Source organism: Vulpes vulpes, chromosome 8 (genome assembly GCF_048418805.1).
Source record: "Vulpes vulpes isolate BD-2025 chromosome 8, VulVul3, whole genome shotgun sequence".
NCBI classification, from domain to species: Eukaryota; Metazoa; Chordata; class Mammalia; order Carnivora; family Canidae; genus Vulpes; species Vulpes vulpes.
Window position 1 is genome coordinate 61,559,182 of NC_132787.1, and position 23,597 is coordinate 61,582,778.

A 23,597-nucleotide genomic window follows, 5' to 3' on the forward strand; every position below is an offset into this window, starting at 1 on the left:
CATCCTCTCAAAATTCATGCCCTTCCTGGGATGCCATAATGGGACCTTGTTAAGAAATCGTGTCACTCCAGATGTACTTAAGATGCATTCACACTAGAGTAGGGTGACCCTTAATCCAATATAAGTGATGTCCTTAAAAGAAAAAGAGAAAAGACACAGAGATAGATACACAGGGAGAACATTCTGAGACAACCCTGGCAGAGATGGAAGCCATGCAGCTGAAGCCAAGGATGCCAAGGACTGCTGGCCACCACCAGAAGCTGGGGAGAGGCATGGAAGGATGCCACCCAGAGTCTCAGAGAGACAATGGCCTTCTGATGCCTGATTTTGGATTTCTAGTCTCCAAACCTGGGACAGAATAAATTTCTGCTATGTAAGCCACCCAACCTGGACACTTTGTTACAGCAGCCCTAGAAACTAATAAAACTTAAAGCTTTTAAAACACAATGCCCTACTATGACTAAATTCTACTCTTAATCCAAGACTTTTCTAAATATATAAAAGTAGAAATGGAGAGACAGCATGTACGGTGGTTAAGAGCACTGATTTTGCGATCAGATGACTATGATTTCATTCAAACTGTGAATCTGCTCCTTTTAGCTGCCTAAGTCACCTGACCAGCTGTATAACTTTTCATTAATTTAGCTTCCACCATTTAACGATTCGGTTTTCACTGACAGATGTGCTATGGTGTTCTCTTCTGTAGATATGTCACCCTCATCATTGTCATGAAGATTCAGATGAGTTATAAAGTTTTTTAGAACAGTGGAACAGTGTCTGATAAATAATCACCACTGTGCATGTGCTTATTATTTTAAAAACTGAGATGAAATCAATGATGGAAATGAAAGCCCTGCCCATGCAAAAAAGTATAAACTCTACCCAATACCCAAGTTCAGTTTCCTTCATCTTGCCAAAAGTCTAAAGAATCTTATTCAACATGACTTCTCTGTTAGATCCCTAAACTGGAAAAATTGATTTAAATCACAGTAACTCCATAGCGTAAGCTCAGGGGTTGGCAAACATTTCCTCTAAAGGGCAGGATAGTAAATATTTTAGGCTTGGTGAGCCATATGGTCTCCGTTGCAACTACTCACCTCTGCTGCTGAAATGCAAAAGCAGCCACAGACAGTACATAAATGAGTGTGGCTGTGTTCCAATAAAACGTTAGTTGTGGAAACTGAAATTAGAATTTCATATCATTTTCATCATCATGAAATAGTCTTCTTTTTATTTGTTACCAACCACTTAAAAATGTAAAAGCCATTCTGAGTTCACAGGTCACCTAGAAACAAGCAGCAGGGAGGATGTGGTCCATGGTTTGTTGACCCCTCGTGTAGCTTAAAAACAAATTTAAAATGCTAAAGTGATTATAACTGTAGGCACCTGAGTTTTTCCTGCTATAAAATGAAATCAAACATTAAGACAGCTATTTTAAGGCTTTCTTATTTCTTACTCCATAAGTTAATGAGGTAGCAAATGCTTCTATTTAAGAAATAAGAAGTGGAAACTGCCTGTTGGTTTGTTAAAGTTATTCCCCACTTGTCACCATTTCACAGCATCGTGGTATTATTAAATGTCAATTACATTCTGTACACACTGAAGGGCTTTTCATTTTAAATTTAACAGCCCTAAAGGCCCTTTATTATTCTTGTGTGACATTACACATTCAACATGCTTTGGAGCCAAGATACACTTTAGCTGAGAATTTAGGGAAAGTTTTCTCTCAAATTAGACCATTGTATAATAATTTAATAATTTGTTGAAAAATATAGAAAATATACAAGATGAAATTCTATATATAAACCTATCATAGACCTCTACTTGGTTCTAAACTAGATATGGTTTTGCCTTTCAAATATCCATTCAATAAACTAAAAACATAAGAAAAGACCAATTTATCTAATAATTCTGGCTTCTCCATTACAAAAATGAGTTAGATTTTCCCTAATGGCTGCTAAATAAATTGACCTCTGAGTATTCTATTTCCTCTGCAAATTTTGTCAACCCAACACTTACAGTTAGAATTTGAAGTAGATGTCTGACCAGTCTGGCTGAGTGCCTATCTTTTCACAAACAGGTCAACAGATGAACTATAAAAGTTTGTCACTTGAGTTTCAAGCTCCTCTGATCATTAATATTAATTTTTTAAAACCCACCTCAAAAGCCAGTGGAAGTATAAGCAGATAACAATAGGCCAATGAAAAATAGTTTTAGTTTGTTTTCATTTTATGCCATTAGTATTCCTAGTCCAAAGGCTTTGTAATAATCAATCAACACACATAATATCATAGAATGACAAGTCACTTTATATATATAAAGTGCTAACCATACAATAAAGAATAGTTCCTGTCATCACTGAATTTATAGTCTATGGTGGAAAACCAGCAATTAAATAAACAAATACTACAGAATCTTATAGATTGGAGTGGCTGTGTGTGTGTGTGTGTGTGTGTGTGTGTGTGTGTGTGTAGTGAGTGGGAGGAATGTCAGAGAAACCTTCCCAGAAAAAAAAAAAAAGCCATTTATATTCAAAATTAAAAAGTGAGTCAGAATAAGCCATGTAAAAAAGAAAGGGAAAAATATTTCTCATAGAGATACAGAGATTCAAAGAAAAAAAGCATCATGTATCCCATGAACTGAAAGAAGTTCTTCATGGCAGGACCCTCAGAGTGTAAGAGAGAGGACTGACAAGAAATAAAGGCTAGAGGGCTTTGTAAATTTGTTAAGATATTTGGACTTCAACTCTAGAGACAATAAAAGTTTTAGACAACTGTAAGTTGCAATGTACTGAGTAGAATGAAGAAAGGGAAAATTATATATAAAAAGATCAGTCTGAACCTGACATATATCTAGGAGGTACAAGCTGATATCTGATTGGATATTGGTGACAAAGGACAGAAAAGACAGCAAGCTAACACGAAGCTTCTAACCTGGGTAACTGGTTTGATGGTAGTGTCCTTTAGTCAGTGAGAAAACATAAGGGCAGGGATATATAGTTGATTGTTATTCATGGATTCCATATTTGCAAATGTGCCTACTTGCCAAAATTTGTTTGTAACCTCAAAATCAATACTCATGCTGCTTTCATAGTCATTCATAGTCATAGTCATAGTACAAGAGTGCTGAAAATTTTGAGCTGCACTCAATGCACATATTCCTAGCTAAGGTCAAACAAGGCAACACTCTGTCTCCTTTCTTCAGTTCTCATAACATAAACAATTATCCTTTTCACAGTCATCCAGTGCTACATTCTTTTCTTTTTTTGTGTGTGCTTTTAAAAAATTGAGATATAACTGACATATAACATTATATTATTTTCAGGTGTACAACCTAATGATTCAGTATTTACACATATTGCAAAATGATCATCACCATAAGTCTAATTTACACCTATCACCACATACTATTTCTTTCCCTTATGAAAAGAACTTTTAAGATCTACTCTCTTAGAAAATTTCAATTATCCAATAACGTATTATTAGCTACAGTCACCATGCTGTATATTTTATCCCCAGGATTTACTTATTTTGTAAGCAAAAGACTATTCCTTTTCATCACTTTCACCCAATTCCCCCATCCGTCACTTTTGGCAACTACCAATCTATCTATGAGTTCAGTTGGGTTTTTGTTTGTTTAGATTCCATATATAGATGAGATCATACAGTATTTATCTGTGTCTGACATATTTCACTTAGTAGAATGCCCTGAAGGTCCAGCCATGTTGTCACAAATGGCAAGATTTCATTCCTTTTTATAGCTGAATAATACTCCTTTGTATATGCAGATCCCACATGTTCTTTATCCATTCATCTGTCAAGGAACATTTAGGCTGTTTCTGTCTTGGCTGTTGTAAATAATGCCACAATGAACATAGGGGTGCACATATCTTTTTCAGTTAGTGTTTTCATTTCCTTCAGATAAAGACCCAGAAATTGCTGGAATATATGGTAGTTCTATTTGTAATTTTTTGAGAAACCTATTTTCCTTAGTGGCTACACCAGTTTACACTCCCATCAACAGACAACAAAGGTTCCACTTTCTCAACAACCTCACCAACACTTGTTAGTTCTTGTCTTTTTGATAACAGTCATTCTAACAACTTCGAGGTCATATCTCATTGTGGTTTTGATTTGCATATCCTTGATGATGAGTGATGTTGAGCACCTTTTCATGTACCTTTTGGCCACCTGGAGGTCTTGCATTTTTGTGCTTCCTGTTGGTGACTTTGCGATTTAAAATGGCCCCTAAACATAGTATTGAAGTTCTGTCCAGTGTTCTTAAGCTCAAGAAGACAAGATGTGCCTTACAGAAGAAACATATTTAGATAAGCTTTATTTGGGAATGAGTTATAGTGCTGTTGGCCATGAATTCAATGTTAATGAGCCAACAATATAGATTAAATAAGATATCCTTAAAGAGAAACACACATAAAACAGGGTTACGAATTGTCTGGCTGATGAAATGCTGTAGGCAGAAGGTCACTGGAACCTTACCATAGCAGCAATGATTCAGTATTCATAACTCAGTGTTTACAGTGACTTTATAAAATATAACCAACATGAGTAACAAGAACTGATTGTACTTGAGCAGACTGATGAAAATGACCTCTGTAATGAACATGTTCAGTTTGTGACTTCCAAGTGATAAGTGTTAGGGAGCAGGCCTAGCGTATTTGGGTCTATAGCTCAGGTGAAAGGGCTAAGCTAAAGAGAATAGTTTTCAGAATCAAGAATCAATGGTAGAAAGATGGTAATCTAAGCCTAGGAAAATGAGATAATCTAAGGAGTATCTGTATAATTAAGTACAAAAAGACCTAGCACAAAAACCTTAAGCGACACCAACAATTAGGAATCGCCTCTTTCCTGCAATTAAAATATAACTTTAAATGTCACCTATTTAGAGAAGACTTTTCCACTACTGAGTTGAAAATGGAAAGTTTTGTGGGATACCTAGGTGGCTCAGTCAGTTAAGTGGCAACCTCTTGGTTTCTTAGGGTCATGATCTCAGGTTTATGAGATCCAGCCCCAGGTTGCAGCCTTCACCCCCCACCCTCACACCCAATGTGGAACCCACCTCAGACTCCATGTTCATCTGCACTCAGTGTGGAGACAGCTTGGATTTTTTTCCCTCTTCCTTTCCCTCTTTACACCCCTCACCCCAAGCCCTGGGCTCACATGGGCTTGCTCTCTCTCTCTAAAATAAATAAATAAAATCTTTTTATTTTTAAAGGAAAGTATACCTAATACATAGCCTTCTTTTAATTCTTTGCATAGCATAAACTTCATCTGACATTATGTTGTTTGTTTATTGTTTATCTCTTCTCATTAGGATGCAAGCCCCACAAGAAGAAGTTTCTTGTTTGTCTTATTTATTGTTGTGTTTCCAGCCCTTAGAGCAATGGCTAGGATAAATGTCACTCAATATACATTTGTTTGAATAAATGATTAAAAGTATTAATAAAATATTAATCAATATTTTCTTTCAAGGTTCCATTTTTATATTTTCTCTTTATCTCCTAAATAGCAATAATCACTTCTTTGTAATTATTCCTATTCATCTCATCCTGCTGTTGTTCCACCTCCATTTATTATTTTCAAGATTTTTGTTCCTGTTTCATAGAAGTTATGCCTTCTTCATGCCAAACAATTTTCTAAAATTTTCTCTTGGCTCCTGTAGAAAATCATTCCTAGAATCAATCATGTTTCCTTTGAATTTTTAGAATGATGTCCCTTATCCCATTTTATTCAGGATGTTTTTGCAGATCTCATATTTTGTTTTGTATTGTTTCATTTTCTCAATTGCTTTGTTTTGAACAATAGGAGCTCTTTTTGGACCAGTATTTTCTTCCAGGATTGTTTTGTGGTTTGCCTTGGCCCACTCACCAGTCATCTGGCTATAGATCTAATATCTTTATAGAAGCAGGAATTCATAGCAGGTTGATGCGCCCAGGTCCAAAGCTGTTTCAGAGTAAATCCACAATCTGAGTTCAGTGTCTAGCAAGCAACTGGCCTCGAAGATTTACATAAAATATGGCCGAACATTCTCCTACCACATATTGCCTAGTGTTTAATGCTCTGAACTTCTTAAGTAAATAGCAACCACAATAATATAGGGTCTTCCTATCCGTGCTCTTGTACAGCACTATTGAGTATTCTCCAGCATAGGAAAAATGTCCTGCCACCACAAGTCCCACTTTCCCCCTCACCCCACATGCTAGCAGCCTTATAAAGGAGAATCTATACAATACAGGGGTAGGCAGCCAATGTATTCATAAATTCGGGATTGTATTTTCAAGCCAGATAACACAGAGTCGAAAAGGCATAAAGGCATCTTCTGACTTTTAAGGTTTGCTCTGATTATAGCAAGCAGCAAAACACACATCAATCAATAACTAGGTTTTTCAATCCATTCATCAGCCTTATAGTTGGAGAAAATTTTATTCAAATTCAGACATTGTAATGTTAATTATAAGTCTTCTTTAACAATGGTGTTGTAAGTTTTTAGACTTTGATGCATCTAAAGAATTTTAGTAGAAGTCAAGAAAGGCTTAACAAGACTTTGCTCAATTTTTTCTGTTAAGTTTATATATATTCCATCTGAAATTTAACTGAAATGCAGGAGTTTATATTATTATAAAGAATTCTCCACAACAAATTTCTTCTCACTCACTGATGAGCAACTACATAAGAAGAGCTAAATGACCACAGAACATATTCTATTTTTACTTAATGCTAAAACAAGAGAAAGAAATATTCCCCAAGTTCTATTGACCTCTTCTTCAATTCACTGGGTGCTTCCTTTTCTAAATTCATATTTAATTTAAATATTATATTATTGATAAAATTGGAGAAGGGTGCTAATGGTCAAATGTCCAAAAGCCACTGCCAATTTCTTAAGTCTAATCGTTAATCCTAGCACTAGAATTAATCAGGAAATCACCAACTTCTCTTCTCTATGCTGAAAATAGTTGTTTAGCTGTTTCTTATTTTGGGGTTTTTGTTTTGTTTTGTCTTATCTTTTGCTTTTAGCTGTGTTTTTAATATTGTGTCTTTTTAAATTACTAATTACAAAAGTAAAATATGTAACTTTTAGAATAGCCAGACAATAAAGATAAGGCAAAGGAAGAAAATAAAAGTCATTCACAACCCCATTGCCTGGAGAGAACTACTATTTACTTTTTAGTGTCCTACCTTACAGATGTTTTTCTATCCTAAATAGATATTTCACATACTCACATATGTACATATACACCTAAATAGGATCATATTGTGCATACTTTTTTCACTCTTCATTTTGCATGCAAAAATATTTTCTCAAACATAATTTAGTATGATCCACTCTTATTGCACAATACTGTGCGAACTTTCTTTCTTCAAACACATACTATACATTGTCATCATACAAATGCTACAACTAACGTGGGCTTTCAATATATGTTTAAAAATAAAAACAGGAACATAAGTGATAACTTTGAATTTCCCATGTGTCTAGGCCTTGTCTGGATATAAACATAGGAAACACACACAGTATTGACACTCAGTGTGGGCAAATGAGTGAGACTTTTTGTTTTTGTCTGTAAAAGTGGTAAAATTTATTGCTAACAAAGCTCAAAGTCAAATTTTAGCTGCTGTCAGTTTATAAATGTACAGCAGTAATCAATAAATTAGGATCATGTGATCCTTACTCTTGAGCTGGAGGTAAAGGGAAGACCACGTGAAAGACCTTTCCATAGAGTTCTTTTTTCTTCATAAAGGGTGACGATGTATACCATGCACACAGACACCCTGACTTTTTCATACAGTTACTGAGCCCCATGCCTCCAAACATTAGTGGCATCTATATGTCTAGTTTTGTGGAAGAAAAATAAAAACTTATGGTGAGATAACACTATTTCATATGGGTAATATGTCTAAACAACAGATAAAATAGGATAGCCCCATCTTCATTAAACATTGAGTGTGCTACTTGGCTAAACAGCTCTTCATCTAGTGGGCCTTCCCCGGTAGATTGATATGGGGTCTACTGAAGAGTGGGTTGAGTCCTTCCCATCCACCACAGTAACAGAAAATTAACCCTTGGATTAAGAAGCAGCAAAGGACAAGTAGACAAAGAACAAAGGAGGGAAATGGAAGGAGGGAAGCACGCACCATTGTTCTTCCGGCTTTGCCTACAGGAAGCAATATTTCCATTTGGTCTTGGGCAAAGCCTGTAATTTCACCACCCTGACTGCAGCTGGAGAACTCCCTTTCAACTGTCCCGGCATCCAAGTGAAGACAGGTTTATTCAGAGTTTTAAAAAAACCAAAAACCTGAAAGGGCCATTTTAATTTGCTTCCATGTGAAAAGGGGAGCACTTTTCATAGGGCCCCATAATGACGTTCAGCGGGATATTACACTTCGCCATATGGCTAATTTGCACAGCAGGCCCAAAGCAGGATTTTCTTTCATTAGAACTGCCCTAAAGATCAGACTACAGAAACATGTGTAAAGAACAAACCCAAGATGCCCCCTATTGCTTAAATCTAGAAACATTCGATTCCCAGATGTAAAAGCCCATTCAGAGAGTTCCCATGGCAAGGTCACTCAAGAGTCGAGGTGGTATGTGTCACAGTCCCATCCATATGTATTAGAGCTTTGAAAATGTCTAAAATTCAAAAGCCACAAAACTGTCAAAACACCTCAAAAAAATCCCCACTATATACAGAGATAGGATAATAGCTCTGGAAGATAATTTATTATTACAAAAATAAAAATAAAAATAAACCCCAAAAAACAAAAACATTACTTTCTGAATGCCTGACTTCTTGATTTCATTCATTAGCCTACAAAATAAATCTACATAAACTTTTGACCCTTTGTGAAGACAGCAAAGGCAGTCTGACGTTCTAACAGAGTCCTGTTTATTTTTAAGATGGCCCTTATAACTTATGTTTGTCTTGGCATTTCCTCCTTCTACCATATCCCAAGCCTGAGCCATAGAAAAGAACATCCCCTCCGGGAATGACAGAGTCTGCAGGATTTTAAAAAAAAAGAAAAAGAAAGAAATCTGATGTCTAATGATTATGGAGTAGTTGAGTCTGTGCTTTTGAAGAAAGTAAACATTATGATTAACAATCTTGGGCTTTGTAATTAGCTTCCCCCTTCCAAGAGAGAGTGTTAATTTATTAAATATTTTAACAAAGAGTCTTTTATTATCAGATTCAGTTTGGCTGGCTCCTTTCATAGCATTACCAATTACAACCAATAAAGCTTTAATTGATGACTACTTTTTATAACCTTTGACCCAAGATGATAAACAGCTGTACCTCAGAAGCGAAAGGGTAAACCTCAAAGGGAACGGTGTCTTAATCATGCTTAGCAAACCAAACTGCTTAAAATTACAACCTACCTACCTGGTTAGAACAAAAACCCAGACTTCCTCCATGATTAAGATAATTGATCAGGACAAGATTTGGATTTCACTTTTAAGATAAGTGTCCTTTTTGTTAGAAAAAACCCAAACTAAAATTACCTGCATATAACTGTGTACCATAATGTGCTAGTTATAGATTATAATATGATTCAATCAATTTGTAGACAATTAGCAAGTAAATTTTAATATGTGATATAGCTTCTAAAATAAAATAATTGAAATGTAAGGTTTTTTTTACTATTTTTTAAGACACTGTAATTTAAATTCTACTCCCCCCAAGTCCCATCATTTTATTGAGTGGTACCTTTATAGCACCAGACACTGTAAAGAACATGTGAGCAAAGAAGTAAACCAAATTAATTGTCTAACAATGAAACACCAAAAATTCTTACAGAATTGGGCCTACACGTGACAAGCAAGGAGGCTCATTCCTTTAATTAGAGTGAGATAATGAGGTTGTCTGCATTTTCTCCAAAAAACAATTCCCAAAGTTGGTAGTGTTCCAACGATACTATTCAACTGCCCAATTTCACACTTGCCAATTTTTAAGGAAAGTCTTTTCTAACTCACACCTGTCAATCTTTTAAACTGCTAAGGTGCTGCATAATTTGGAAGTTAAAAATCTCCCAGACAAATCTCTTAATCTGTGTCATGTTGCCAAAATGAAAAGGGCCTCTGAACAATCACTAAAGAGCTAATAGGAAAATGTGGCAGCTAAAACTGTAAATGAAAATAATACCATCATGTCACAGTGGTTATACATCATCACTCCATGGAGATGAAGACAATGAAGACACCATTAATTGTCCTCACAATGGAAGTCCTGGCCTAACAGAAGGTATGGTGTAAGATTTTATATAAAAAGAACTAGGCATATAGATTTTAAGTGACTTCTCATGTACATAAAGGAAGTCAATGCCAGGAAAAGGAAAAAAATCTGAAGTTCAGTTGAAGTACTTTATAAATTGAAAGAGCTATATACATTATTTTTATGATATATAAATGTATGTAATAGCTATTTTATTAAAGACACATGGCTGCTCTCTACGTTTCAAAATCAAATTTGCCACAAACCCAGAAAAAAAAATAGTGCTTTATATAGTTAAATGAGGATTGGGGAAATTTTGTGTAAATAAATCTATGCTTTCCTCCCCATTAACAGATACTATAAAGAAACAGACAAATTCACAATCTAAGAATATGGAAATCTATCATACTGAACTTCAGATGTCCAAAAAAACAAGCAGAATATTTAAAAACAAAGCAGATAAAAATTAAGCTTAAAAAAAGAAAATAATACAGATTAAGAGAAAAAAGGAAACTAAAAATTGCATAAAATTTGCTTCAGGCCAATTTTCTAAACTTGTTATTATGATAGAATTATAGATTTATATAGTTATAATAGAGACAGATCCTATGTGTTTTTAACCCAATTCCTCCAATTGTAAACATTTTAGAAAAGTATAGTAGTATATCACAACCAGGATATTGACATTGACACAATCAAGGTCCACATTTCCAAAACTACAAAGATACCCCAAAGTCTCCTTCGTGTAGCCATACTCACTTTCCTCCATCCCTATCTCCTACTTAACTTTTGGTAAGCACTAATCTATTCTCCATTTCTACAATTTTGTCACTTTAAGAATGTTACATAAGATGGAATTTTATAGAACATAACCTTTTGCGATCAGCTTATTTCACTCAGCATAAATCTCTTGAGATTCATCCATGTTGTTGCCTCTCTCAATAATTCTTTCCTTTATATTGCTGAGTAATATTCCATGGGAAGGTATAAATGTACCACAGTTCGTTTAACCATTCAACTATTGAAGGACATCAGGGTTGCTTCCAGTTTGGGGCTGTTACGAATAAAGCTGCTATCAACTTTCATGTACAGCAAATACCTGAACTAAATTTTCATTTCTCTGGGATAAAAGCCTAGGAGTGCAATTGGTGGGTTGTATGGTAATTACACACTTAGCTTTTTAAGAAACTGCCAAACTGTTTTTCCAGAGTGACTGACTGCACCACTTTACATTCCCACCAGCATCCTCACTGCCATTTGGTATCATCACTGACACTGACAGGAGAGCAGTGATCGCTCATTGTGGCTTTAATTTGAATTCCTCTAATGACTAATGATGCTGAGCATCTTTTCATGTGTTTATTTGCCATCTGTATGTCTGCCTCGGCGAATGTTTCTTCATGTCTTTTGCCTATATTCTAACTGGCTTGTTTGGTTTTAAACTGTTGAGTTTTAAAAAGCCTTTGTGTATTCTACATGCTACTCCTTTGTTAGATATGTGGCTTACAGATATTTTCTCCCACTCTGCCCTTGTCTTTTTACCTTCCTAAAGGGTATTTTGCAGGGTGAAAGTGTTCTATTTTGATGAGGTCCAATTTTATCAAGTTTTTTCTTCTATGGTGAGCATTGTTGGAATATAATTTAAGTACTCTTTGCCACCTCCTAGATTCTAGGATTTTCTTCTTTAATTTTTCCTAAATGTTTTAGTTTTACATTTTACATTTAAGCCAAGATCCATTTTGAGTTAGTTTTTGTTTAAAATGTAAGAAACAGCTCAAGATTCACTTTTTTTTTTTTTACTATGTACGTCCAATTGTTCCAGCACCCATTTGTTGAATTGCATTCACAATTTTGGAAAATACTTTTTTGGGTCTATCCTATCTCTGGATTCTCTACTCCTTTCCATTGATTTGTCCATACCTCTGCCAATACCACACAGTCTTGACTACTGTAACCATATAATAACTCTTAAAACTGAGTATATTGATTTCTCCAGCTTTATTATTCTTTTCTCTTTTTTAAAAAAGATTTTATTTATTCACAAGAGACACACACAGAGAGAGAGGCAGAAACATGGGCATAGGGAGAAGCAGGCTCATGCAGGAAGCCTGATGTGGGACTTGATCCTGGGACTCTGGGATCATGCCCTGAGCCAAAGGCAGGCGCTAAACCACTGAGCCACCCAGGCATCCCAGCCACCCAAGGCATCCCTACTATTCTTTTCAAAATTGTTTTAGTTACTCTAATTCCTTTGCCTTTCCATCCAATTTTCGAATAAGCTGGTCCATATGAACAAAAACCTTATTGGAATTTTTTTTTTTTTGGGAAGAAAGGGAAAACTGGAGGGGGAAAGAAAGAATCTTAAGCAAACTCCATGCCCAGCATGGAGCCCGACGTGGGGCTCAATCTCGCAACCCAGAGATCATGACCTGAGCCGAAATCAAGATTCGGACGCTTAATTGACTAAGCCACTTAGGCACCCCTTATTGGGATTTTGACAGGATTTCACTAAATCTGTATATCAACTTGGGAAAAATTAGTCTTTACTATGTTGAGTTTTCCAATCCATACAATGGCCTTCTATTTTTTACATCTTTATTGATTTTATCCATCAGCATTTTATATTTTATAGTTTTCAGCATGAGTCCCATACATTTTTTAAAAAATTTACACTTAAGCATGTCTTTTTTGAAGTATCATAAATTACACTGTATGTTTCATTTTCGTAACTATATGTTAATTACTAGTATTATAGGAATACAATTGGTTTTTGTATATCTTATATCTACCACCCTGCTATATTCACTTATTAGTAATAGGTGGTTTTATCTTAATTCTTTTGGGGTTTTCATCAGGAATAATCATGTTATTTACAAATGGGTACAGTTATATTTCTTCCTTTCCACTTTGTATATCCTTTATTGCTTTTCCCAGTCTTACTGTACTGACCAGAATGTCTATTCAACATAGAATACTATGTTGAATAAGAGTGGTGACAGCAGACATCCATTTTTTAAAAGATTTTATTTATTTACTCATGAGAGACACACAGAGAGAGGCAGAGACACAGGCAGAGGGAGAAGCAGGCTCCCTGCAGGAAACCTGATGTGCGGCTCGATCCCAAGACACCAGGATCACGCCCGGAGCCAAAGGCAGACGCTCAACCGCTGAGCCACCGAGGTGTCCCTGAGAGCAGACATCCTTGCTTTGTTCCTGATCTTAGGGGGAAGACAGTCTTTCACCATTAGGTATAAAGTTAGTTGTAGGTTTTTGCATATATTCTTTATCATTTGAGAAAGGTTTAGTTAGGTTTTTTTAAATCATGAATGGGCTTTAATTTTGTCAAATGTGTTTTCTACATCAATTGATATAATTATGTGATTTTTCTTTAGCCTGTTAATGTGGTAAATTACATTGCTTGAGTTTTAAATATTCAACCAGCTTTACATACCATAAATCAACCTTACTTGGCCGTATATTCTTTTAAATTACTAAATTCTGCTTAGTAATATTTTGTTAAGAAATTTTACACTATATTTATGAGGGATACAGTCTGTATTTTTAATTTTTGTATTATCTTTGTTTAGTTTTGGCATCAGAGTACTATTTACCTTCATAAAAATGACTTCAAAAGTGCTCCTTTTACTTCCATATTATGGAAGAGACTACATTGAATTGGTGTTAATTCTTCTATAACTGTTTTGTAGAATTCTCTAATGAAACTGTCTGGGCCTGGAGATTTAGGAGAGGTGTTTTTAAATTATGAACTCAGTTTCCTTCATAGTTACAGGGTTATTCTATCAATTTCATATTAGGTGAACTGTGGCAGTTTGCATTTTTCAAAGAATTGGCCAGTTTATAAGTTCTCAAATGTATGTCTGTAAAGCTGTTCACCATATTCCCTTACTATCTTTTTAATATTTGTAGTGTCTATATCAATATATCCTTGCTAGCCCTTGTTTTATTCCTGTATAGGTAATCTGTTTCTTCTTTCTTTTTTTCTTTATCAGTTTGTCGAATCTAGAGATTCATCCATTTTATCAATCCTTTAAAAAAGCCAGCCCTTTCTTTGATTTTTCCTGATTCTTTTCTTCTTTTCAAAGTTGCACTGATTTCTGCTCTTATTTCCGTTATTCTGCTTGCTTTGGGTTTATTTTTTGTCTTTCTTTTTCTAGGTTTTTGAGGTGAGAACTTATATTATTGATTTGAGACTTCTCTTTTTCTAATTCATGTAAGTTAGTGCTATAAATTTTCCTCTCAACACTGCTTTAGATGCGGCAAATTTTCATTTTCATTCAGTTCAATATATATTTTTATCTCCTTGAGACTTCCTCTTCAACCCTCTATTGTATAGAAGTGCGTTATTTAGTTTCAAAGTGTTTGGAGACTTTCCTGTTATATTTCTATTACTGATTTCTAGTCTGATTTCACTGAAGTCTATATATGATTTCAAATATTGTTGAGGCTATTTTATGGCCGAGGATGTGGTCTAACTTAATACATGTTTTGTGGACACTTGAAAAGAAACTGTATCCTGATGCTTTGTGCCCAGTATTCTATAAATGTCCACTATTTTGTTGGTTGATGGTGCTGCTGAGTTCTATATCCTCGATGATTCTCAGTCTAGTTGTTCCATCAATTGTTGAGAAAGGGGCTTGAGGTCCCCAACTTTAATTGTGAATCTGTCTGTTTCTCCTTTTAGTTCTAAAAATTTTGGCTTCATAATTTAGCAGTTGTTTGGGGGTGTACTCATCTGGGATTATAGATCTTCTTAATATAATGTACCTTTGTCCTCTGGTAATTTCTTTTGTTCTAATGTCTACTTCATTGATATTAATACTGTCAATTCCACTTTTGTTTGATCAATGTTCACATCATGTCCTTTTATGCTCATCCTTTTTATTCTCAGTCTGCCTAAATATTTGAAATGATTTTCTTACAGACAGCAGATAGTTGGGTCATGTTTCTTAATCCACTCCGCCAATATCTGTCTTTTCATTAGTGTAGTCAGATAATTTGCATTCAGTGAAATTATTTATATGTTTAGTCTTATGTCTGTCATTTTAGTTTTGGTTTGCTTTTTTGTTTTTATATTGATTCTCCTTGTTTCCAGATTTTTTTTCTTTCTACTACCTTTCTGTGAGTTACTTGAATATTATTTAGAATTCCATTTTTTTTATCTAGAGTGTTTTGGAGTATATATCTTTATACAACATTTTAGGTGGTTACTCCAGGTATTACATTTTATATATACATAACTTATCATTGGCTACTGATACTGTCATTTCACTAGTCCCAGGTAACTATAGAAACCATACTTCCCTTTATGTCTTTATTTACCCTTCTCAATTTATAATATAATTATCTTAAATATATTCTCTACATACTGTTAGAACCAAATTAGAAAGTATTGGCAAATCAAATTATCATACTATAGATACTCTATCAAGTGCAGAATATACATTCTTTTCAAGCACATTGAACATTTACCAAATTACACTATATGCTGAACTATAAGGAAAATCTCCGTAGATTTTAGTGTTGAAGTCTATAGGGTATATTATCTGACTTCAATGGAAATGTAGGAATCAATAACAAAAGACATCTAGAATATTCCAGTCCTAGATATTTTCTCCAGAAAAGAGCATCTGGCCCATTAAAAAATACTTGTAAAAGAATGTCACAGTAGCTTGATTCATTCATTATAAGCCCCAAACTAGAAACAACCCAAATGTCCATCAATATCCATAAAATGAAAAACTACCCCACAATAAAAAGGAACAAATTACCAATGCATGCAACAACATCCATGAATCTCAAAAACATTATGTTGAGGAAAACCAGCTAGACACAAAAGAGAATATGTTATATGATTAGCTGTATATGAAGTTCAAGAACAGGCAAAACTAATCTATGATGATAAAAATCAGAGAAGTTTACTCTGTGGGAGAAGAAGGCTAGTAACAACTAAAAAGGGGCAAGAAGAAACTTCCTTGGGAGATGGAAATGTTCTATTTCCAGATCTGGGTGAGAACTACAAAAGTGTATACATATGTTAAAACCCATTAAGTTACACAATTAAAATTTGCACACATTTTAATATATGCAACTTTAAAAACACATGGGAAAAATGACAGATTGATTACATGATTAATTCTAATTAACTGGAATAACTAAACTTAGAGGAAATAACAATAATTTTGGGTCTACATTTGATATAAATAGATATTTGTGATATGGTATTTGTTAATAGGAGAAGCAAATAAAAATCATAAAGAAATACACACAGTATAATTAAATTTTTATAAAAAGTATTTCAAATATGCCCAAAGAATAAACAAGAAAAAGGAGACCAATATTATGGTAGAATTGTAAGTTGGTTTCTTCAAATTTTTCTCTTTTTTTAAAACAGGGAACAATGACATTTAAGGGAAAAAAACATAAGATATTTCCTTAGTTCCCTTTTATTAAAGGCATTACAGTGTCTGTTAACTGATCTTACCAGCTAAGTTGCAGAAAGAGCAAGAGCAGACAATGGCGGAATGATTCGTATAGAAACTACCAGATGCCAAGATAAAGAACACAAGAAGAGAGAAAGAAAAAGGAAGTGCTCTCTCTGAAGTGGGTAGGTGAGAATAGAAGTGGTTAGAAGTAACAGTGCTGGCACCTAGAAAGGAACCCATCGTCCTGGTAGCAGAAAGATGACCATAAAACTAATAATTTGTTGACACTGTCATCTACCACTTCTGCCTGCAGACAAGGTGCCTGGCTATCTGATGACTTCTCCCTGCGAATGCCAACTATGCAACTCTACAATAATTGTGGGGGATGATTCCAGGCAACAGAAGACACCCTGTACAGCAGAAACATAACAAAAGATCTTTGAAACAGACAAATATCTGAAGGTCTTCCTTAAAAGAGTATTAATGTTATGCCTGGAAAGAAGGGAAAGTTTTGCTCTTTTCTGAATGGGAGGGCCCAGATGAAGTCTGATCCTGGAACAAACTGACAATAACCTGGCTTTATGAAGGGCTATTTGGCAAGTCAAGGGAGGATGATCTACCCAAAGACTAATCCAGAATAAGTTTGGCGCTGCCTAACTTAGCATTGGCAGGGATCCTTTTAAAATAGCAGTATTAGCACCTGCCCCTCCCCTCGCAATTTTCCCAAGCCACGTCTAAGTAAAGAGCAGGGAGGGGGCACAGGGTAATTTCTAATTGAAAATAAACCTTTAGGATGAATTGTAGAGAGCTGTCCCAGCAAGGCTGAAATTTTACATGGCAGTAACAGAACACTGACAAGCCTAAAAAGACCTGGAATGACGACACTAACACATTATTAGAACTCCTCATAAGGCAACACTCTCAACCTAAGGGACAAACTATGAAACAGACTTTGCCCATCTTCTCTCTTCACTGCAGGCATTTTTCTAAGCCAAACCAATGTGGTTTGTGTGACTGTCTTTCTCCAGGTATTTGCCTTTAACAGTATTTGAAGGTAGGGCATGACTCTTATTTTTAAATTCTTTATTTTTTTTTTCCAGAAGCCACCAAGAACTTTACTTTCTTAATTAAAAACTTTATAAACAGGGGAACCTGGGTGGCTCAGTCAGTTAAGCTTCTGCCTTCGGCTCAGGTCGTGATCTCAGGGTCCTGGTATGGAGCCCCATATCGGGGTGCCTGCTCAGTGGGGAGTCTGCTTCTCCCTCTCCCTCTGTCCCCCATCCCTGCTTACATGCGCATGCTTTCTCTCTGTCAAACAAATAAAATCTTAAAAAAACAAATTTTATAAACAGTTCTTTCTCCTCAAACTTCAAAGACCAGAAATTAATGCAAAACAATGCCAACGTGTTTACTTTTTTGTAACTCTTTCAGAATGCATCATTATGGAAAAAATTATTTTCCTTACTACAACAGAAACATTAATGATACAGGAAAGTGAAAAGAAGTGTTCAAATACAAATCACAAAATCAGACTTAGCTCCTGGATTGGCCAATCACTGGCTCTGTGTTCCATCAGACAGATCAATTAATCTCACTGAATCTCAATTTCCTCAACTACCATGTCAATATAAGATGCTCACTACAAAACCTGCCTATGTCAGACTGGTATCTTGAGGCTTAAGTAAGATGAAGTGCGTGTGAAAATGCTGTGGAAAAAAAAAAAACCATGAAACCTCTAAACTTGAAAGGACTCAGCAGTTTGATATGTTGACTATAAAACAGCTTCAGGCTATACCTAATACTGTCTGAGAAAAAAAAGACAAAACTACCCTTCCTTCTAATGAGGCTTACGGTCTGATCCTTTTCTGTTTTTTGTACTTTCATGACCTATTTGAAGAGGAGGTAAATATAGCACTAAAAATTAAGCAGCATCACCTGTGCTTGCCATTTTCATAAAGGATATTTCACAAAAACTGCAAGGAAACAAATATTTTTAATTATACTGAAAACAGAGAATGGAAACTGAAATAATCTATGCTTTGGGTCTTAAAAATATAGTAAAATTTTCTTTTAAAGATCATATTTTAACTGCATACTCTGTAAAAATAAACCTCTCCTAAGAAGCTTGATGAGATAAGGGTTGGATTTAAGATTTGAGGAGATAGGGGCACCTGGATGGCTCAGTCAGTTAAGCATCTGCTTTTGGCTCATGATCTCAGGCTCCTGGGATTGAGCCCTAGGTCAGGCTCTCTGCTTAGTGGAGAGTCTGTTTCTCCCCTGTCCATCTCCCTCTGCTTCTCCTTCCTGCTTGTTCTCTCTCTCTGATAAATCTATAAGATCTTTTTTAAAATAAAGATTTGAGGAAGTAGAAGAGGCAAGTTTATACATGCTTAAGAAGAAACATTTATCACACAGAATATAGAGAGAGCAATCCCTATATCTACTATGTGCTTTATAAAAAGTCTTAGTATCTCATTTATTCTTCTCAAAAAAAGTACATTTTCTTATCCTTGTAAGCAAACTGAAAGCCAAAGTTACAAAGTTCACTGAGAGCAAGAAAACTTTGTCTGATACCAGCTCATGCTATCCTTATTACATTCCTCTTTCCCAATGCAGGTTTTGCTGTCTAGTCCCATAACCTGTCAGAGGTACCTTTTTTTCCCCTTCTCCAAGAATGGGTGAAGGTTTCTCTCTGAAACTGTCTCCTCCTTCAAATCAAACTTCTAAGACTAAGTCATGCTAAACTTCAGAGGAAGTAGACAGCCTAATGCAGTTTCAGGAAACTTCCATCAAAGTTGTTTTAATGAAAAAAAAATTGTTTTAATGAAGAAATGTGTTTCACTCATTGACCACAGATGAAAAACTTCAAATGAAAATAGAACACTTGCTAATCATATCACTGACATCTCTTTCCCTCTTTAAAAACAAGAACCATTTCAATGTCTTTCATGCTTACAGGGTGCTGAGACCTTCAGCAAGGAACTCTGTTTTTTCAAGCAAGAAATTCCTGATGCACTTCTTCAGAGTCTAGAATGCTAATTGGTTTGAAACCTGCCCACAGAGAATAAAAAAAAATGTATCTGCAATAAATATTTGTTGAATGAATACAGCTTTACTTCTTTTTTTATATATAGTTGTTTTTCTTTGAAAGAGTGGTACAGTGACTTTAAAAAATGTACAGTGACTAAAATTCACTTTATGGATACTAGTTGTGTACAGACTCCTTGCTATAAGCATCAAATTCTTTTCTATTTTGTATGGCTTGCACATCAATGATCTTAAAAAGAAATACAGGCTTTCAAGTAGCACAAAAGAGAAAGATGAAATACATAAAACCTTCCACATGTGTTTTGTGACAATTCCGCTTAGATTTCAAGGGTAGAGGTGGTGCTAGAGGAAATTCCCAGAAGCCTTTTGACAAATCCTAATGGGATTTCTCTGATACCATCACATTCGAGTAGAAAGAGTTTAGAGCATTTTATTAGAGCATCACTTGCAAAGACTTGATTTTATAACACTACCCTAGCTCAAGATACACTGTTGAAATATATAATATTATACATTTTTATTTTCTTTTATGCCTCATTCCTAATCTCATCCCCCTTATCAACACAGGTACCCACTCTAGTATATAGAAGATGTCATTTAAATGAAACTTTTATAATTATATTTATTGTATATTTATTTTATATTCATATAAAGATGTACCTTTGAAGTATAGATAGTGGTATTTTGTGGGTTTAACTTATATAAATGACATTGAGCTATCAATTGTATTATTTCTTACTTTGATCCCCCAGCACTATATTTCTGAAACCTTTATATATTGTTATATGTAACTACTGTTATTCATTTTAAAAAGCTTGGTATATGTTGCATATTACACTCAATCATATGCAAACGCCGATTTTACTCATCAGTCCCCCAGTGATGAATACCTAGATTGCTTCCACTATTTTCTACCAGAAACAATACCAAAATCAATACCCTCATAAATGTTTTCCTAGGAAATACAGAGGAGCTTCTTGTGGGGCCATTGTAATGTGGCCTCGTCTTCACAGTAAGCCACTAGCTTCTACGTCACAGCAACTTGGATAAATTAGAAAAAGGGTTGCCAAGTTACCACAAACTTCCTATTGGATTTGCTTTAATTTCATGGATTTTACAAATTAAATCAGGGAAAAATTGTCAATTTTACAATGTGTAGACATCCTATTCAAAGAGTATGTCTCTCTTCATTTATCCAGTACTTCCTAAATGTCTTCTAATAGTATTTTGAAATTTTTATAATAAAGGCCTTATTGTACAATTTTTAAAATCTATCTTCTTTCCATTTTACTTTTTTTTTCCCTTGGCCTAGGACTTTAGGAATAAGGAACACAATGGGTGGTGGTAGGCATCTTCAAGTATTTGTCTTTGTGTTCTTCCTGATTTGTTAGGAATCTTTCTATAGTTTACTCATTAAGTATGATCTTTGCTAGGAATTGTTTAGAGCTGCCCTTTGCCAAATTAAGAAATTTCCATTTATATTGGTAGTCATTTCATATCTATATCAACTTCTCTTGAATGTAATAATATACCTCATACTTGTCTCTCCGCAATGTATAAGACATAGTAGAAACAATATTCTCAGACTGAGGAGGCTTTCCCCTAACAAGGCTATTGCAAAAGTGTGTCAATACTACTTAACAACAACAACCAAAAATTTAAAAGGAGAAGGAGGAGGTGGAGGAGGAGGGGAAGAAGGGAAAAGAATAAAAAGAGAAAACAGAATGATACTTCCCTTTATGGAACTGGACTCATCTACATGTATAGGATTCTTCTTGGCTAAAAACCATCCTACTACCTCCTCCTTAAACAGTTCTACAGCAGAAAGTCTATTTGTTGTCCCCTCCCTGAGAGTTGCCTATAGCTTTGTTCCTCATCAGGAGTGCTCCCCACTGGGGCCTCAAGTCACAGAAGCCCCTACAGCCCTGAAAATTATCTATACCAGGTTGAGACTTAGATTAAAAACTTTCCCAAATTCATACATACCACTAATACCAAATATGACCTACCTAATGAAAGACAAACTAAATCTGAACCATGCAACTATGACGACAAAAGATGTTAAGACTGCCACAATCATTTGCAGAGGTCCAACACTGGTATACATACACTGTAATATATACAAGAAGATTTAGCTTCAAGCTTCTAAAAAATAAATCCATCTGTAGGGCACTGCAATACTTATGTCTTGGCAGCCTTCCCAGGGCATGAAAGAACCAACATTTCCAAAAGACACAGCCAGGCAGCCATCAAAAAAATCTTCCCAGTCCAATCTCCTCAGAGCAGAGTGCACTGTAGACTTCAGCAACAAAAGGTAATTTTCACAAATAAGTATTGAACATTTTTTATATAATTTTGTACTGATTTATAATTTTATAAATGACTAAATGTTCAAGATTAAAGGTGAATTTTTCTTTCATATTTTATAACTCATTATATTATGCAGTCACCATGATATTACTTCCCTGCAGCTAAAATAGTTAAAAAAGAGGGAAGGAAGGAAGGAAGGAAGGAAGGAAGGAAGGAAGGAAGGAAAGCAGACAAAAGAGACTTACCTTAACAGTTTGGTAGTAAATATAAAAGTTCTACCAGAATTCATGAAAATACTACCATTAAGACTTGTGGGTCACGCTAATCACTTTTACAAATGTCAGCTTGTTATTAATGAATCTGGTTGCCCAGAGATATTCACCAAGGTTCCAAATTTATTCAGAAATGTCAAGAATTTGACAATTGGACAAGAATTGGTATTTTTAAGATGTACTGACCATCATAAAAACTGGAAAAAAAAAAGAGTAATAATCATGGCTGACATTCTTTCACAGAAAATGTTAAACATACTAATACTAGGGGCACCTGGTGGCTCAGTCAGTCAAGTGACTGACTCTTAATCTCAGACCAGGTCCCGATCAAAGGTCATGAGTTCAAGCCCCACACTGGGCCCTACGGTGGGTATGGAGCCTACTTAAAACTTAAAAAATAAATAAATAAAAACATAAAAGCATACTAATACTAGAAATGAACAGAATCACTTCATGATAAGAGAGGGGGGAATACTCAAGGTTTATATATATTATTTCATATTTTATGAATAGCAATGTTTCATAAAAATATAATGCAAGCCACAAATGTGAGCCACACTACAATTTTAAAATTCTCTAGAAGTCACAGTAGACAAGTGAAAAAAGATGATGTAAAATATCTTACATTCTTTTTTTTGTACCAAGCCTTTGAAATCTGGTGTGTATTTTACACTTACAGCACATCTCTTTTAGGGCTCTCCATGTTTCATATGCTCAAAAGCCGCATGTGGCTAGTGCCTTATTAAATAGCACAAGTCAACATCAACTGGATGTTGATCAACTAGAATCTCTGTAGATTCTAGCCAAAGCCTGAAGGATGGACCATATGTTCTGCATATAATAAGCATGCAATATTTATTGAATGGATGAATGAACAAAGTGAAGAAAGTGAGACAAAATCCTGAAGCAACAACAACAAAGATGACAAACAACACAAGAATATAAGTGGAAAAATAAATCACTAAAAGAGGACATGACTCTTTGTGAGTCCCCAACTTCAAGCATCTCTGACCTGCTGTGCTATTACTATAGTTCTTCAGTTATAGGGACAAAGTTCCATGGATGAGCCTTGTGAGGTGGGAGTAGACATTAGATGAAATAATGATTCTCAGGTCATGGCCAGAGGAGCCCGTGAAATATAACAATGTCTCATTAAACCTCAAGTACCATTTTCCTATTCATGGGATAAGCCCAAAGTATCTAATTCACGAGAAGACCCCACTATCCACAAAACTGAAACACTAAGGCTGTCCCTAAAGCCCAGAGTAGAGCGAGACCTCCAGCTGACAAAACAGCCTGCTT

At 35.2% G+C, this 23,597-nt stretch overlaps 1 protein-coding gene across 3 annotated transcripts in view; it reads right to left on the minus strand.

The window, feature by feature from the left end:
- Positions 1–23,597, minus strand: part of EXOC6B (exocyst complex component 6B) — a 616,640-nt gene that overhangs the window by 313,403 nt on the left and 279,640 nt on the right. The gene's annotated exons all lie outside the window — the stretch shown is intronic.